Source organism: Lissotriton vulgaris, chromosome 9 (genome assembly GCF_964263255.1).
Source record: "Lissotriton vulgaris chromosome 9, aLisVul1.2, whole genome shotgun sequence".
Lineage (NCBI taxonomy): Eukaryota > Metazoa > Chordata > Amphibia > Caudata > Salamandridae > Lissotriton > Lissotriton vulgaris.
The window spans coordinates 18,722,281-18,737,279 of NC_141697.1; positions in this window are offsets into that span (position 1 = coordinate 18,722,281).

A 14,999-nucleotide genomic window follows, 5' to 3' on the forward strand; every position below is an offset into this window, starting at 1 on the left:
CCAGCTCCAGGAGGTGGCCACCCACGGGGTGTCAGTGGTCACACACCAGCTCCAGGAGGTGGCCAGCCACGGGGTGTCAGTGGTCACACACCAGCTCCAGGAGGTGGCCAGCCATGGGGTGGCAGTGGACACACACCAGCTCCAGGAGGTGGCCACCCACGGGGTGTCAGTGGTCACACACCAGCTCCAGCAGGTGGCCAGCCATGGGGTGGCACCGGACAGAAGCCAGCTCCAGGAGGTGGCCACCCACGGGGTGTCAGTGGTCACACAGCAGCTCCAGGAGGTGGCCAGCCACGGGGTGGCAGTGGTCACACCAGCTCCAGCAGGTGGCCAGCCATGGGGTGGCAGTGGACACGTCCTCTGCCGTCCAAAAAGTCTACATGGGAGATTGTCTTGCACAAGACATGCAGAGTGATTGTGAACCCAGAGGTTGACATCACAGCAGTTTGCAGCTGGAGGGCAGGGTAAGGGGGTGAAATCAAGTTTGCATGATGAGATGCAAAGGTCCAGCATATCGGTCAGGCCCTGGAGTCTGATACAGGGTTAGAAAGTTCACCAGCAGAAGTGGCTGAGAATGCCTTGAGTTGGCGATGAGACTGAGTGTTATTCCTGAAGTCAGAACCTTGCAGTCTCTCCGTGTGATCTTTGTTGAAGTTGTGACATCTGGTGGCATCGCTTTCAGGGTGGCGGGGGTTGAGTATTCCCTTGGCCAGGCTCCAATTATCATCAAGATGTCCAGATCATTACCTCTAATTAGGTCATGAATTTCCATTGCATGCCTATTAATGTAACAAGCATTGATCAACATAGATTTTCCCTGAAACAGTATTAAATCTTTCTATTCCTTGGGGTCAAGGCTCCAATTACCACATGAAGCTGAGGTGTGTACGAAGTTTGCCATGGATGAGCCGACAGGCCAGCCGCTGAGACAGCGCAAAGAGGGGTGAGGCTCCTTGAGGCCCAGGTACTGGCATTACCACATTCTGGAAGTCAGTGTGGATTGTGACCTACAGACAGTGGCACCAGGGTCCCCCCTGGCATGGATAGGCACTCATGGGCTCACCCTAGGTATACCTCCAGTGTGCTTGCAGGGGGCCCCTGGTGCACAAATGCTTCTTTCAGCCATTAAACACCCAGATGGAGTGCAGGGGCCAAACAGAATGGCAGCAGGAGGGGTTCCAGACTCACCTAGTCCAACCCTCAGATGGCCAGGAACCTACAGTGAGACAGTGAAATGTGGAAGAAGATAGAGAAGCCAATCAACATTAAACTATCACAATACGAGCCATGCCTAGTCATCAGGGGGTTCAGGACACCACAACCATGGACTGGTTATGGAGGACACTATCTGTTTACTCAAGGTTTGGGATTCTGTGTTCACCTACTTGGTATTCAGGGCTCTGTAGTAGGTTACGAAGGGCTCCGGTCGCTGCGCTTCGCCAATTGCGGTCCTGGAAACGCTTCTGGTAGGTTTCAGCTCAGACCCTGTAGTAATTTACTGGGGGTTCAGGGCAGCAGGCCTTATTATTGGTAGCCAAAGACCTGAAAATAAATACAGGGGGCCGATTCACAAACTGCACTTTTGAGGAAGTTTACTACTTTACGGCATTCACAAAATACACTTTTGTAGTAACTTACACTTTAGTGCTAAATCCAGAACTGCGCATGGCCGACGACTGCTACTGCAGCAAACTCCCATAGAAAGCAATGAAGGTGGGGACTTAAATTTCAACCCCATAGGAAATAATGTTAAATTAAATTATTAAACCTTGTTAAAAATATAAATAACTATAAATGAATGTTAAAAATAGTACATATTTATTATTTAATTCTAAAATATTTAATGATATATTTGAATTAAAACAATTATGTAACAATACATTTTTATTAATTTAACATTTGCTACATTAATTTTTAGACTCTTTATTTCCAGTAAGCGTGAATATGCATCTAGAGCGGGATATGTAAAGTGAACATTGTCAGAATTATTTCAATCTTCATTTCCAGTCCCCCCAATAAGCCCTTCAGCCAGTCATCCCTATGTACGTCACTGGACAAGTGGGGTGTTGATCATTTTGGGGTTTATCTCAGCCACTTATCTTCCTCAGCCAATGGCGCCTTCAGACAATTCAGGGTTTTGATGGGCCGAGCACCGACTGGGTCGAACCCTAGTATTGGTCCAGTGGGATGCTGAGTGAGGGGGGTCTCCGGAGATAGTGTGTGGTGTCATGGGACGAGTCACTCATCTCAGACACATTGTGTGGTCCTCTGCCCTCCGCTGCCGATCACCCTGCCTGTTGCTTGGCTCACTGTGCTCACAATACGCCACAAAGGTGCTAAAGCCGCACTCCGGGTGAGTTCAATCCTTTATTACGACGTCCGGTAACACATTTTGGCCACAGCCTTTGTCAAACCATAGATGTGCCCAACCCACCACAGAACATACATTCATCACTTCCACAGACACACAGTCCAGTACATGAGTGTCCCACAATCAAAGATCTTGGTAACAACTTCCGGCTCATTTGGTTGTTGTGTATTTATTCAATCATATTTTTCTTTGGTCGCCCCCAGTGTTTAAACTGATGCTGCTAGTTTTTCAGCTCTGAGAGTCCACCGAGGCCGCTAACCAGGCCACCGTGCCCATGCCCTAACCCTAACCCTAACGTGTATGTCCAATTGGCTATACCCAAATGAAAATGGCTAACTTACCTGTAAGTCCCTAATAAGTGTTCCCCTGGTACCCATTGGATGTAAGTTAGAGTGGTACCCCAGAGATCACAGCACTGGTTGTGCCACCCTGGAGGTTAACCCTGTCTGCCACCTCAGACTGGCAGAGCAGTCGTGCACTGGTAGCCCAGCTTTGCCATTGATAGCCATGGCACAGCCACTAACTCCCCCGTACATCTGTGTAAGTCACCCCTCAGGCAGGCCTTCCGAGCCCCAAGGTTGGGTGCAACATATTACATGGACAAGACATGTATTTTACATATCCTGACAGTATACACACAAAATTAACATGTTTACTGTAGAAAAACTCGGTCACCTAACTGGCAACTATACGGTTACATGCTGACCCTTGAACGGTGTGACCAAAGTGGCTCTTCAAGGTATCAAACAATTCATTACATTAAGCCCAACTTGGTTTTCAGGTCAAAATTCATGTAGCTTTTTGCAGTGTGCAGTTCTTAAAGGCTGCCACTTTGTTGCCTTTATACTTGCTGTGCCTTCCCTGGCACACATGGAGCCTGTTCTACCAGGCATCTTTATGCCCTCCTGGAGAGACGTGCCAACAACTCTCAGGAAGGAGAACAATGAGGGATTTCAAGCCAGAGAGATGCCACCTTCCTCCTGCAGGGAGCCACTTGGGTGTTAGCCCCAAAAAGCAGGCTACAACGGGCAAGCCGCCTTTGAAGGGCAGATTTGTAGCATGGAGGCTTGCCCCATTGTGGAGGTGGACAACCTTGCATGGAAAGGATGAAGGGTGAACCAGTTGCCCCACCAGTTTCCCCAGGGGGGTGTAGCACCCAAAGGTGCACTATGGAGGTCTGAATACCAATAGAGGGGTCTCGCCATTTTGGGAGTGGGCAAAATGGTGCATCCTGGGATGTCCAGATGCCACACTCCATAGGAAGTGGCCACCATGTGGGAGAGAATCTGGTATCCCATTGGCTATCAACTGCATCTTTCCCTGGGGCATTTTCAGAGCATAAAAGAGGCGCCCCTGGCCCCCAGACCTCTGATCTATCTCTTCTGACTGAAAGAAGGGCCAAAGGAAGACTGCCCTGCGGCACAGAGGGACCAATAAAGAGAGGCTTCACCGACGAGGACTTCGCTTGCTGCACCTGGGGCTGTCATGTCGTGTCTTGCTCAGGGAGAGTCATCTCCAGAGCCCAGCCAGCCAAGTCTTCCCCAGAGCCCAGCCATGCCAAAAAACTCCAAGGGCCAGCCATGCCAAAAAACTCCAAGGGCCAGCGGACTGTTCACAACACAGGGACACAACAGCTAAGGAAGTCTGCTGGGGCAAGTTGGTAGCCAATGTCTTCAAGTCACTCCCACCGCTGCTGTGCCGCACTAGGAACCGAGTCCCAATGCACAGCATTGCACCAGAGTTCTCTGAGATCAGGAGTGCCGTCGGAAGACGGCTGGAACCCTCAGAAGATAAGCTATCGACTCAGGAAGGATTAGCCTGTGACTGCAACACCAGGTGACTGATATCCCAGTGGCGACTGGACTTCTGCCAACCTGGAGACGTCGACCCTGTGACCAGGACTGAATCTGCTAGCTGAGAGACAGAGGAGCAGTTGCAGCAAAAACTCCATTGACCCCATTGCATCCACAGCATCCTTGGAGCATCTTCAGCATCCTTCATCTCTTGCATCCGGACCACTCCATAGGAATGCATTGCAAGAAGACCCATCAACCGCGTCACATCCACAGCATCCTTGGAGCATCTTCAGCATCCTTCATCCCTCGCATCAGGACCACTCTATAGAATCCATTGCAAGAAGACCCATCGACCGCGTCACATCCACAGCATCCTTGGAGCATCTTCAGCATTCTTCTTCTCTTGCATCAGGACCACCCTATAGGGATCTATTGCAAGCAGACCCATCGACCGTGTCACATCCACAGCATCCAGAGCATCTTCAGCATCCTTCATCCCTTGCATCAGGACCACTCTATAGAATCCATTGCAAGAAGACCCATCGACCGCGTCACATCCACAGCATCCAGAGCATCTTCAGCATCCTTCATCCCTTGCATCAGGACCACTCTATAGAATCCATTGCAAGAAGACCCATCGACCGCGTCACATCCACAGCATCCAGAGCATCTTCAGCATCCTTCATCCCTTGCATCAGGACCACTCTATAGAATCCATTGCAAGAAGACCCATCGACCGCGTCACATCCACAGCATCCAGAGCATCTTCAGCATCCTTCATCCCTTGCATCAGGACCACTCTATAGAATCCATTGCAAGAAGACCCATCGACCGCGTCACATCCACAGCATCCAGAGCATCTTCAGCATCCTTCATCTCTTGCATCAGGACCACTCTATAGGAATCTATTGCAAGAAGACCCATCGACCGCGTCACATCCACAGCATCCACAGCATCTTCAGCATCCTTCATCCCTTGCATCAGGACCACTCCACAGGAATGCATTGCAAGAAGACCCATCGACCGCGTCACGTCCACAGCATCCAGAGCATCTTCAGCATCCATCATCCCTTGCATCAGAACCACTCTATAGGAATCCATTGCAAGAAGACCCATCGACAGCGTCACATCCAGAGCATCCTTAGAGTATCATCAGCATCCTTCATCCCTTGCATCAGGACCACTCTATAGAATCCATTTGAAGAAGACTTATCGACCGCGTCACATCCACAGCATCCGTGGAGCATCTTCAGCATCCTTCATCCCTCGCATCAGGACCACTCTATAGGAATCCATGCAAGAAGACCCATCGACCGTGTCACATCCACAGCATCCAGAGCATCTTCAGCATCCTTCATCTCTTGCATCAGGACCACTCCATGGGAATCCATTGCAAGAAGACCCATCGACCGCGTCACATCCACAGCAACCTTGGAGCATTTTCAGCATCCTTCATCCCTTGCATCAGGACCACTCTATAGGAATCCATTGCAAGAAGACCCATCGACCGCGTCGCATCCACAGCATCCAGAGCATCTTCAGCATCCTTCATCCCTCGCATCAGGTCCACTCTATAGAATCCATTGCAAGAAGACCCATCGACCGCGTCACATCCACAGCCTCCAGAGCATCATCAGCATCCTTCATCCCTTGCATCAGGACCACTCTATAGGAATCCATTGCAAGAAGACCCATCAACCGCGTCACATCCACAGCCTCCAGAGCATCATCAGCATCCTTCATCCCTTGCATCAGGACCACTCTATAGGAATCCATTGCAAGAAGACCCATCGACCACGTCGCATCCACAGCATCATTGGAGCATCTTCAGCATCCTTCATCCCTCGCATCAGGACCACTCCATGGGAATCCATTGCAAGAAGACCCATCGACCGCGTCACATCCACAGCATCCAGAGCATCTTCAGCATCCTTCATGCCTCGCATCAGGACCACTCCATAGGAATCCATTGCAAGAAGACCCATCGACCGCGTCACATCCACAGCATCCAGAGCATCTTCAGCATCCTTCATCTCTTGCATCAGGACCACTCCATAGGAATCCATTGCAAGAAGACCCATCGACCGCGTCACATCCACAGCATCCACAGCATCTTCAGCATCCTTCATCTCTTGCATCAGGACCACTCCATAGGAATCTATTGCAAGAAGACCCATCGACCGCGTCACATCCACAGCATCCACAGCATCTTCAGCATCCTTCATCCCTTGCATCAGGACCACTCCACAGGAATGCATTGCAAGAAGACCCATCGACCGCGTCACGTCCACAGCATCCAGAGCATCTTCAGCATCCATCATCCCTTGCATCAGAACCACTCTATAGGAATCCATTGCAAGAAGACCCATCGACAGCGTCACATCCAGAGCATCCTTAGAGTATCATCAGCATCCTTCATCCCTTGCATCAGGACCACTCTATAGAATCCATTTGAAGAAGACTTATCGACCGCGTCACATCCACAGCATCCGTGGAGCATCTTCAGCATCCTTCATCCCTCGCATCAGGACCACTCTATAGGAATCCATGCAAGAAGACCCATCGACCGTGTCACATCCACAGCATCCAGAGCATCTTCAGCATCCTTCATCTCTTGCATCAGGACCACTCCATGGGAATCCATTGCAAGAAGACCCATCGACCGCGTCACATCCACAGCAACCTTGGAGCATTTTCAGCATCCTTCATCCCTTGCATCAGGACCACTCTATAGGAATCCATTGCAAGAAGACCCATCGACCGCGTCGCATCCACAGCATCCAGAGCATCTTCAGCATCCTTCATCCCTCGCATCAGGACCACTCTATAGAATCCATTGCAAGAAGACCCATCGACCGCGTCACATCCACAGCCTCCAGAGCATCATCAGCATCCTTCATCCCTTGCATCAGGACCACTCTATAGGAATCCATTGCAAGAAGACCCATCAACCGCGTCACATCCACAGCCTCCAGAGCATCATCAGCATCCTTCATCCCTTGCATCAGGACCACTCTATAGGAATCCATTGCAAGAAGACCCATCGACCACGTCGCATCCACAGCATCATTGGAGCATCTTCAGCATCCTTCATCCCTCGCATCAGGACCACTCCATGGGAATCCATTGCAAGAAGACCCATCGACCGCGTCACATCCACAGCATCCAGAGCATCTTCAGCATCCTTCATCCCTCGCATCAGGACCACTCCATAGGAATCCATTGCATGAAGACCCATCGACCGCGTCACATCCACAGCATCCAGAGCATCTTCAGCATCCTTCATCTCTTGCATCAGGACCACTCCATAGGAATCCATTGCAAGAAGACCCATCGACCGCGTCACATCCACAGCATCCAGAGCATCTTCAGCATCCTTCATCTCTTGCATCAGGACCACTCCATGGGAATCCATTGCAAGAAGATCCATCGACCGCGTCACATCCACAGCATCCAGAGCATCTTCAGTATCCTTCATCCCTTGCATCAGGACCACTCCATGGGAATCCATTGCAAGAAGACCAATCGACCGCGTCACATCCACAGCATCCAGAGCCTCTTCAGCATCCTCCATCTCTTGCATCAGGACCACTCCATGGGAATCCTTTGCAAGAAGATCCATCGACCACGTCACATCCACAGCATCCAGAGCATCTTCAGCATCCTTCATCTATTGCATCAGGACCACTCCATGGGAATCCATTGCAAGAAGACCCATCGACCGCGTCACATCCACAGCATCCAGAGCATCTTCAGCATCCTTCATCTCTTGCATCAGGACCACTCCATGGGAATCCATTGCAAGAAGATCCATCGACCGCGTCACATCCACAGCATCCAGAGCATCTTCAGTATCCTTCATCCCTTGCATCAGGACCACTCCATGGGAATCCATTGCAAGAAGACCCATCGGCCGCGTCACATCATAGCATCCTTGGAGCATCTTCAGCATCCTTCAACCCTTGCATCAGGACCACTCCACAGGAATCTATTGCAAGAAGACCCATCGACCGCGTCACATCCACAGCATCCTTGGAGCATCTTCAGCATCCTTCATCCCTTGCATCAGGACCACTCCACAGGAATCCATTGCAAGAAGACCCATCGACCGCGTCACATCCACAGCATCCAGAGCATCTTCAGCATCCTTCATCTCTTGCATCAGGACCACTCCATGGGAATCCATTGCAAGAAGATCCATCGACCGCGTCACATCCACAGCATCCAGAGCCTCTTCAGTATCCTTCATCCCTTGCATCAGGACCACTCTATAGGAATGCATTGCAAGAAGACCAATCGACTGCGTCACATCCACAGCATCCAGAGCATCTTCAGCATCCTTCATCCCTTGCATCAGGACCACTCCATTGGAATGCATTGCAAGAAGACCAATCGACCGCGTCACATCCACAGCATCCAGAGCATCTTCTGCATCCTTCATCCCTCGCATCAGGACCACTCCATAGGAATCCATTGCAAGAAGACCCATCGACCGTGTCACATCCACAGCATCCTTGGAGCATCTTCAGCATCCTTCATCCCTCGCATCAGGACCACTCTATAGAATCCATTGCAAGAAGACCCATTGACCGCGTCACATCCACAGCATCCAGAGCATCTTCAGCATCCTTCATCCCTTGCATCAGGACCACTCTATAGGAATCTATTGCAAGAAGACCCATCGACCGCGTCACATCCACAGCATCCAGAGCATCTTCAGCATCCTTCATCCCTCGCATCAGGAACACTCTATAGGAATCCATTGCAAGAAGACCCATCGACCGCGTCACATCCACAGCATCCTTAGAGTATCTTCAGCATCCTTCATCCCTTGCATCAGGACCACTCTATAGGAATCCATTGCAAGAAGACCCATCGACCGCGTCACATCCACAGCATCCAGAGCATCTTCAGCATCCTTTATCCCTCGCATCAGGACCACTCTATAGGAATCCATTGCAAGACCCATCGACCGCGTCGCGTCCACAGCATCCTTAGAGTATCTTCAGCATCCTTCATCCCTTGCATCAGGACCACTCTATAGAATCCATTGCAAGAAGACCCATCGACCGCGTCGCGTCCACAGCATCCTTAGAGTATCTTCAGCATACTTCATCTCTTGCATCAGGACCACTCCATAGGAATCCATTGCAAGAAGACCCATCGACCACGTCACATCCACAGCATCCAGAGCATCTTCAGCATCCTTCATCCCTTGCATCAGGACCACTCTATAGGAATCTATTGCAACGTAGATAAAGTACCTGGAACTGCTTGAAGACGGCTCCTTCTAAGGAGGACACTGTTTTTGAGGACCTTGAGGACCTGACTAGCTCCCTGCTGGAGTTGTTTGCCCCAAGTAACTCTACCCAACCGCATTAACACTTGCCCGAGTTTTCCTTTAAAAAAGTGTCAAGGGCGTGGCCAAGATGGCGGAGTGAGGAGACGCTTTCTCCCGGAGCTCCCGACCCAGCCCGGGCCCTGAGCCTTTTGTATAGCTTGTTCTCCCCCCCCCCATCGGTGTGAAACCGGGTGGGGAAGGTACGGGAACGGTTCGGGCTGTACCAGAGCCGTGCTCTAGCCTCGGAGTGATTGGGATCCGGCCCGGAACACTGAGCAACGCAGAGACCAGACGCGAAGAGAAATGGCGTCCTAGCTGCGGCTGTCCTGAGCTCCTTCCCTGCAGCACGTAGAAGCCGGCGGTGGTACGGCGGAGGGCAGCGGGCGCCACACTGGGTGCCGTGACGGGACCTGCGACCTGGAGAGGGGACGGGCTGCTCGCGGAGACGACGCGCCCCTAGCTGCTGATCCCTATCGAAATTGAGACCGCGGCTGCTGCCTAGCTGATCGGAGGCCCGCGAGCCGGAAGGGCGGGGTCACTGGACACATAAGCAGCGACGGTGTTGCAGCGACGAGACGGGAACCGGGACCCTCAAGCTGCTGTGGAGGAGTCCGCTTCTGGCCTTCTGGTGACTGACTTTGAGCCGGGCGGGGAGACGCCCATAGCTGGAACCCTCACTGGAGGGGGGGACAATGGCCTACAGGAGCACTCGGAGGCGCCATTTTGGCTTTCGGTGATGGTGAAGAGTCGGACGGCGAAGTGTTGAGCCCTTGAGAACTACATCGGGGATAATCGGTTCACTGCAGCTCACTTGGCAGTAACTGAGGAACGAGCCAGACCAGAGGACCCGGTTTGCGCGGCTGGGGTCGACTCTTTGCCCCTGTTTGTGGCGAGGCCGGAGGTGACGGCGCCCAGCCGTTGTAGTCGCCCCTTGGACAGGGAGGGTCCCGGAGAGGCATCCTGCGACACGAGGCGGAGCCTTTCTAGCCAGACGAGGCGAGTGGAGTCGCTACCCCGGTGCACCGGTGCCCAGCTGACGAGGTGCCAGTTCTTGGCAGGGCGGCCTGGAAGACAAGATGGTGAGTCAGAAGGGCAATAAACGGAACGACCGTACGCTCCCCGAGATGCTTGGAAGGTCTCAAACCAGGGGTGACCGGAGCCAACCGTCCCAGAACGCAGCTAGTGGCTCCAATGCTACAGGCGGCAGTGAACCCCCAGTCACTCGGTCCTTTCTGGAGTCGCTTTTTGGGACGCTGAGAGACGACTTTCAGGTGCTGAAGCAAGAGGTGGCCGGGGAAGTCCGCGAGATCCGGAGAGAAGTCGACGGCCTTGGCGAGAGAGTGGTCACGGTGGAAAGTTCCGCTCAGAGGCAGGACGAGGAGATCACGCAACTACAACAGGAGGTGCTGCGTTTGAGAGACCAACAGATGGACCTCCAGGCCCACAACGAAGACTTGGAGAACCGTTCTAGGCGGAATAACATCAGAGTCCGGGCTGTACCATTCACGGAAGAGGGGACAGATGTGGCGGAATATCTGAGGGAGCTCTTCAGGGACATCTTGGGCGAAGCAGCGGACTTTCCGGTACGAATTGACAGAGCTCATCGAGTGGGGCCTCGTAGACGTGCCTCAGGCCCACCACCGGATATCCTTGCGTTTCTCCCTGACTTTCCACTGAAAGAAAGAATCATGGCGGAGGCCAGGAAAAAATCCTCGCTGACGTTTAGAGGACACCCTGTGGCCTTGTATCAAGATCTGTCCGTCATCACCCTCCAGAAAAGGAAGGCGTTTAAAATCGCAACAGACTTCTTGAAACAACATGAAACGCCGTACTCCTGGGGTCACCCTTTCAGGCTTATTTTCCGTTGGAACGGTGTGCTACATCAATTGAGGTCCCTACAGGACACGTGCGAGGTGTTGGGGATCACTGCGGAAGAGGAGGCCTCCGCCACACCTCGCAGGAGACGCACCTTCCGGGGACGGCTGGCACAGAGTCTCGAGACGCAGAACATCCGCAGCATCCCAACGTCCGAGTTCGCCTACCATCAGGGCTGAAATGGCTAGTGCCATTCAGGAAGCCTCCAGAGACATAGTGGTGCACGACGGAGTCGCACTAACAGCGTAAGACTGCTCCGGGGGGAGAACGACTTTGCATTTCTGTTTTTGCCGGCTTAGAGCCATGATGGGCTGGGGGGAGGGCAGAGGGGGGAAGGGTGTGGCTGGACGTCCACTACGATAAGTTACCACGGACTTGTCCGGATAGGACATGACTGGGACAATTCTTTGGAAGAAGTTGGGGGTTTTGGGGGTTTGGGGGAGGGAAGGGAGGGGGGAGTTGGGGGACCGAACAGGGGGCGGGAGGAAGGGGAGTTGGGGAGTTGGGGGAAGAGGGGGTCAGGAGTTGGGTAGGGGAGGGGAGAGTACAGTCCGTTCAGTGTTCTTGATCTTTACACGATGGCCCGAGGGGGAGACACGGGCAGTTGAGGCTCATAGGCCCCTCCAACACACAGGACCCACTGCATGTCACATTCTGTCTTGATTCTGGATGGCAACTTTTAAGGTAGAGACTCATTTGCTTGCACGAGATTGCCATAGGTTAAGATCCCGCAAATTTCCCACACAGCTTTTTTCTTCGTCTAGCACTAAGACGGCGGGGATGGCGATCCTAGTGTTGAGCTCCTTTAGAGGGGAGGTCCTCCACAAGTTTGCAGAACAAAAAGGGAGACTATTAGCGTACAGATTCAAATTGGGGGCTTTGACATTTACCATCGGTTCGATTTACTGCCCGAATGAGCGTCAGGATAGCTTCCTTCAGTCGGCATTGGTGGACATAACAGCATCCCCGGACAGGCACAATATTTTGGGTGGGGATTTAAATATGGTGGCAGACTCCACTATAGATAGGTGGGCACAGCGCTCACCACAGACAGGGGAAATGTCACAAGCAGTTAAATCCCAACTAGTGGACCTGGATCTTCATGACCTTTGGCGCCACCTACATCCCACAGACCGAGATTACTCCTTTTACTCTCACGCACACAAAACCTACGCGAGGCTGGATCACCTCATAGTTACCGGTCCGGTGCGTGACTTAGCTACGACATCGGAGGTGGGGGTCTTATCTCTATCGGATCACGCACCGGTCTCAGGGAGCTTCTCTCTGCCGGTCGACCGGGCCCCCCGGGGGGTCTGGCGCCTCAGGGACGCTCTGTTACACAAGAAGTCGGTGGTGCAGAAGGTTACGGAGGTGATCAGGGACTTCCAGACGCATAATGATAACGCAGATACCTCGGCGGCGACGCAATGGGCCGCTCTTAAAGCAGTGGTCAGGGGGGAATTTATTGCGATATCCTCGGCGGAAAACAGGGACCGGAGGCAGAAGCGGGACGAGCTCACCCAAAAAGTAAGGGAATTGGAGGAAGTGCACAGCCGTACGAGGGCCCCCAGGATTTGGAAACAGCTGAAAGCAGCGAGAAAGCTCTTGTCGTCACTGGACATGGACAGGGCAGAATACGCTGCACTTAGACTGAAACACGCTTATTACACGGGGGGACAGGTGTGGTCGCCTACTGGCGAATAAGCTCAGGGTAGCCAATGAACGTTATCGGGTAAAGGAAATTGCGACTGAGAATGGCGGACTAGTCACGGGGGACGACCAGATAGCCGAGGCCTTCCGCCGATTCTATGCGGACTTGTACACCGGGGAGGATCTGCGGGATCAGGAGTCGGAGGACTACCTGGACTCGGTCTGAGGTAATAGAAATTTTCAGGTAGCCAATGTGTCCCCCACTCGCACCCTATCCATGCACCCATGTTCCTTGTATGTCGTGTAACTTCTGTTCCGTGCATGCCACAAAGACGCATATGCGTTTGCGTCCAACCTTAACATGTCAGCTATCTAGTCCTACATGAAAATCACGTTAATTAGGCTTCTAAGCCTATGGTGCCAACGTCTTTATATGGTGCACTTTTGATTCTCGCACACGTTTTCTCCATGTTTCCTGGCTCACTCGAGCTAGGCCCTTAATCGAGGCTCCGAGTTTTCCCTGTTTCTGAAAGCTGTAGTTTAGGTATGCATCCCTGACCCCTGCCTTACTTCCTGCCCAGCGAAGCGGTGCCCGGCTCGGCCTGGACTGCCTGCCAACTTAGTATTTTGCCTACAAGTTATCTGCTCAGCCTCCTCGAAAACACATTCCAGTCTAGTGAAATAGGTAAACATATTCCCGGCTGCAGAGCAAAGGGCCCGGCCTTCCTGTCCTCCTTGCAAGTGATTTACTGAACCCGTTACCATGGTAGGCCCATGGCTCCGCGCATTGCACCAAGACACGTATGCACGCACTAGCATTCAGTATTGAATGGCCTCTGCCCGAGAGACCTTTTACTTCAGACACTACATCCTCCAAACATGAGATACCAGATATGCTATAGGTACAGGTTGCTCTGACATCCCAGACACCAGTCTCCTCTACTAGTGCTAAAAGTCACAGCCCCCAGTTCTCCCCAGTTACACGTCATGCTCAGTTGCGCGCGCATCTAGGTCGTAGGTTTCTGCTGATCCTGCAAACTTTCCCTAGGCATCCACCCACTTGTGACGTTTCTTGTGACGTTTCTCTGACATGTCAAGTGCACGCCCATGTGTACGCCTTTTTACACGCCTCCTGTTACGCACATGTGTTCTTATCTCTCTCTTTTCACCTGTTACGCCTACTGTATTCATTTCAATTATACTGTTTTACTATATATAATGTGTGATGTTAATAAAACGTTGAATGTCCCTTCCTGAACCTTAGTGGTGATGGAACATGATATCCGTTCCTCGAGGAACATAATTAAAGCCCGTATGACTCAGATCCCACGGACTCTGCCTCTCATTTGATTGAGCTTTCCTTATTGATATTTAATGTATAGAAAAATAGTTCGGTAATTTTATTTACCACATAATCTGGCGCCCGAACAGGGACCCCCCCTTCCCCACTTGCCGGCGATGTCACGCAGGCCTTGACCCCTTCTACAGCTGCGACGGAATCCGTGCACGCCTGCGGGTTTTCCTGCTATCTCCCTCGAGCCCACGGAGGAGACGGAGACTGCGGTCCGGCATCCAGACGAGGCGGTGAGGAATGCGGAGGATCCCGACCAGAGCCCCAAGTCGAGAGAGCAAGGTCCGAGGTATCCGGAGGCCCACCTGTTCCGAAGCGCATGCGTGGTAGCAGCAATAGCCAGACGCCGTAGCAGTCCAGTTTCCGAGGCCTTCAGCTTTTGCTTCCCGGTGAGTACCGTTGTTGGGAACGCATCTAGACGGGTTCATTAATTTGTGCCCGGTCAAGACAGGTCTGGGTACACAGACCTGGTCCAGACGTGTTCACTTAGGTGAATACGGTCCGACGTGTCTCTTTATGGGACCGGTATTGTCTGTACTGTTTTAGCAGTGCATCTAGTAAACCAGTATCTAGTATTCGATTCTATAAAATCTCGAGAATTTTCAGAATTCGTGT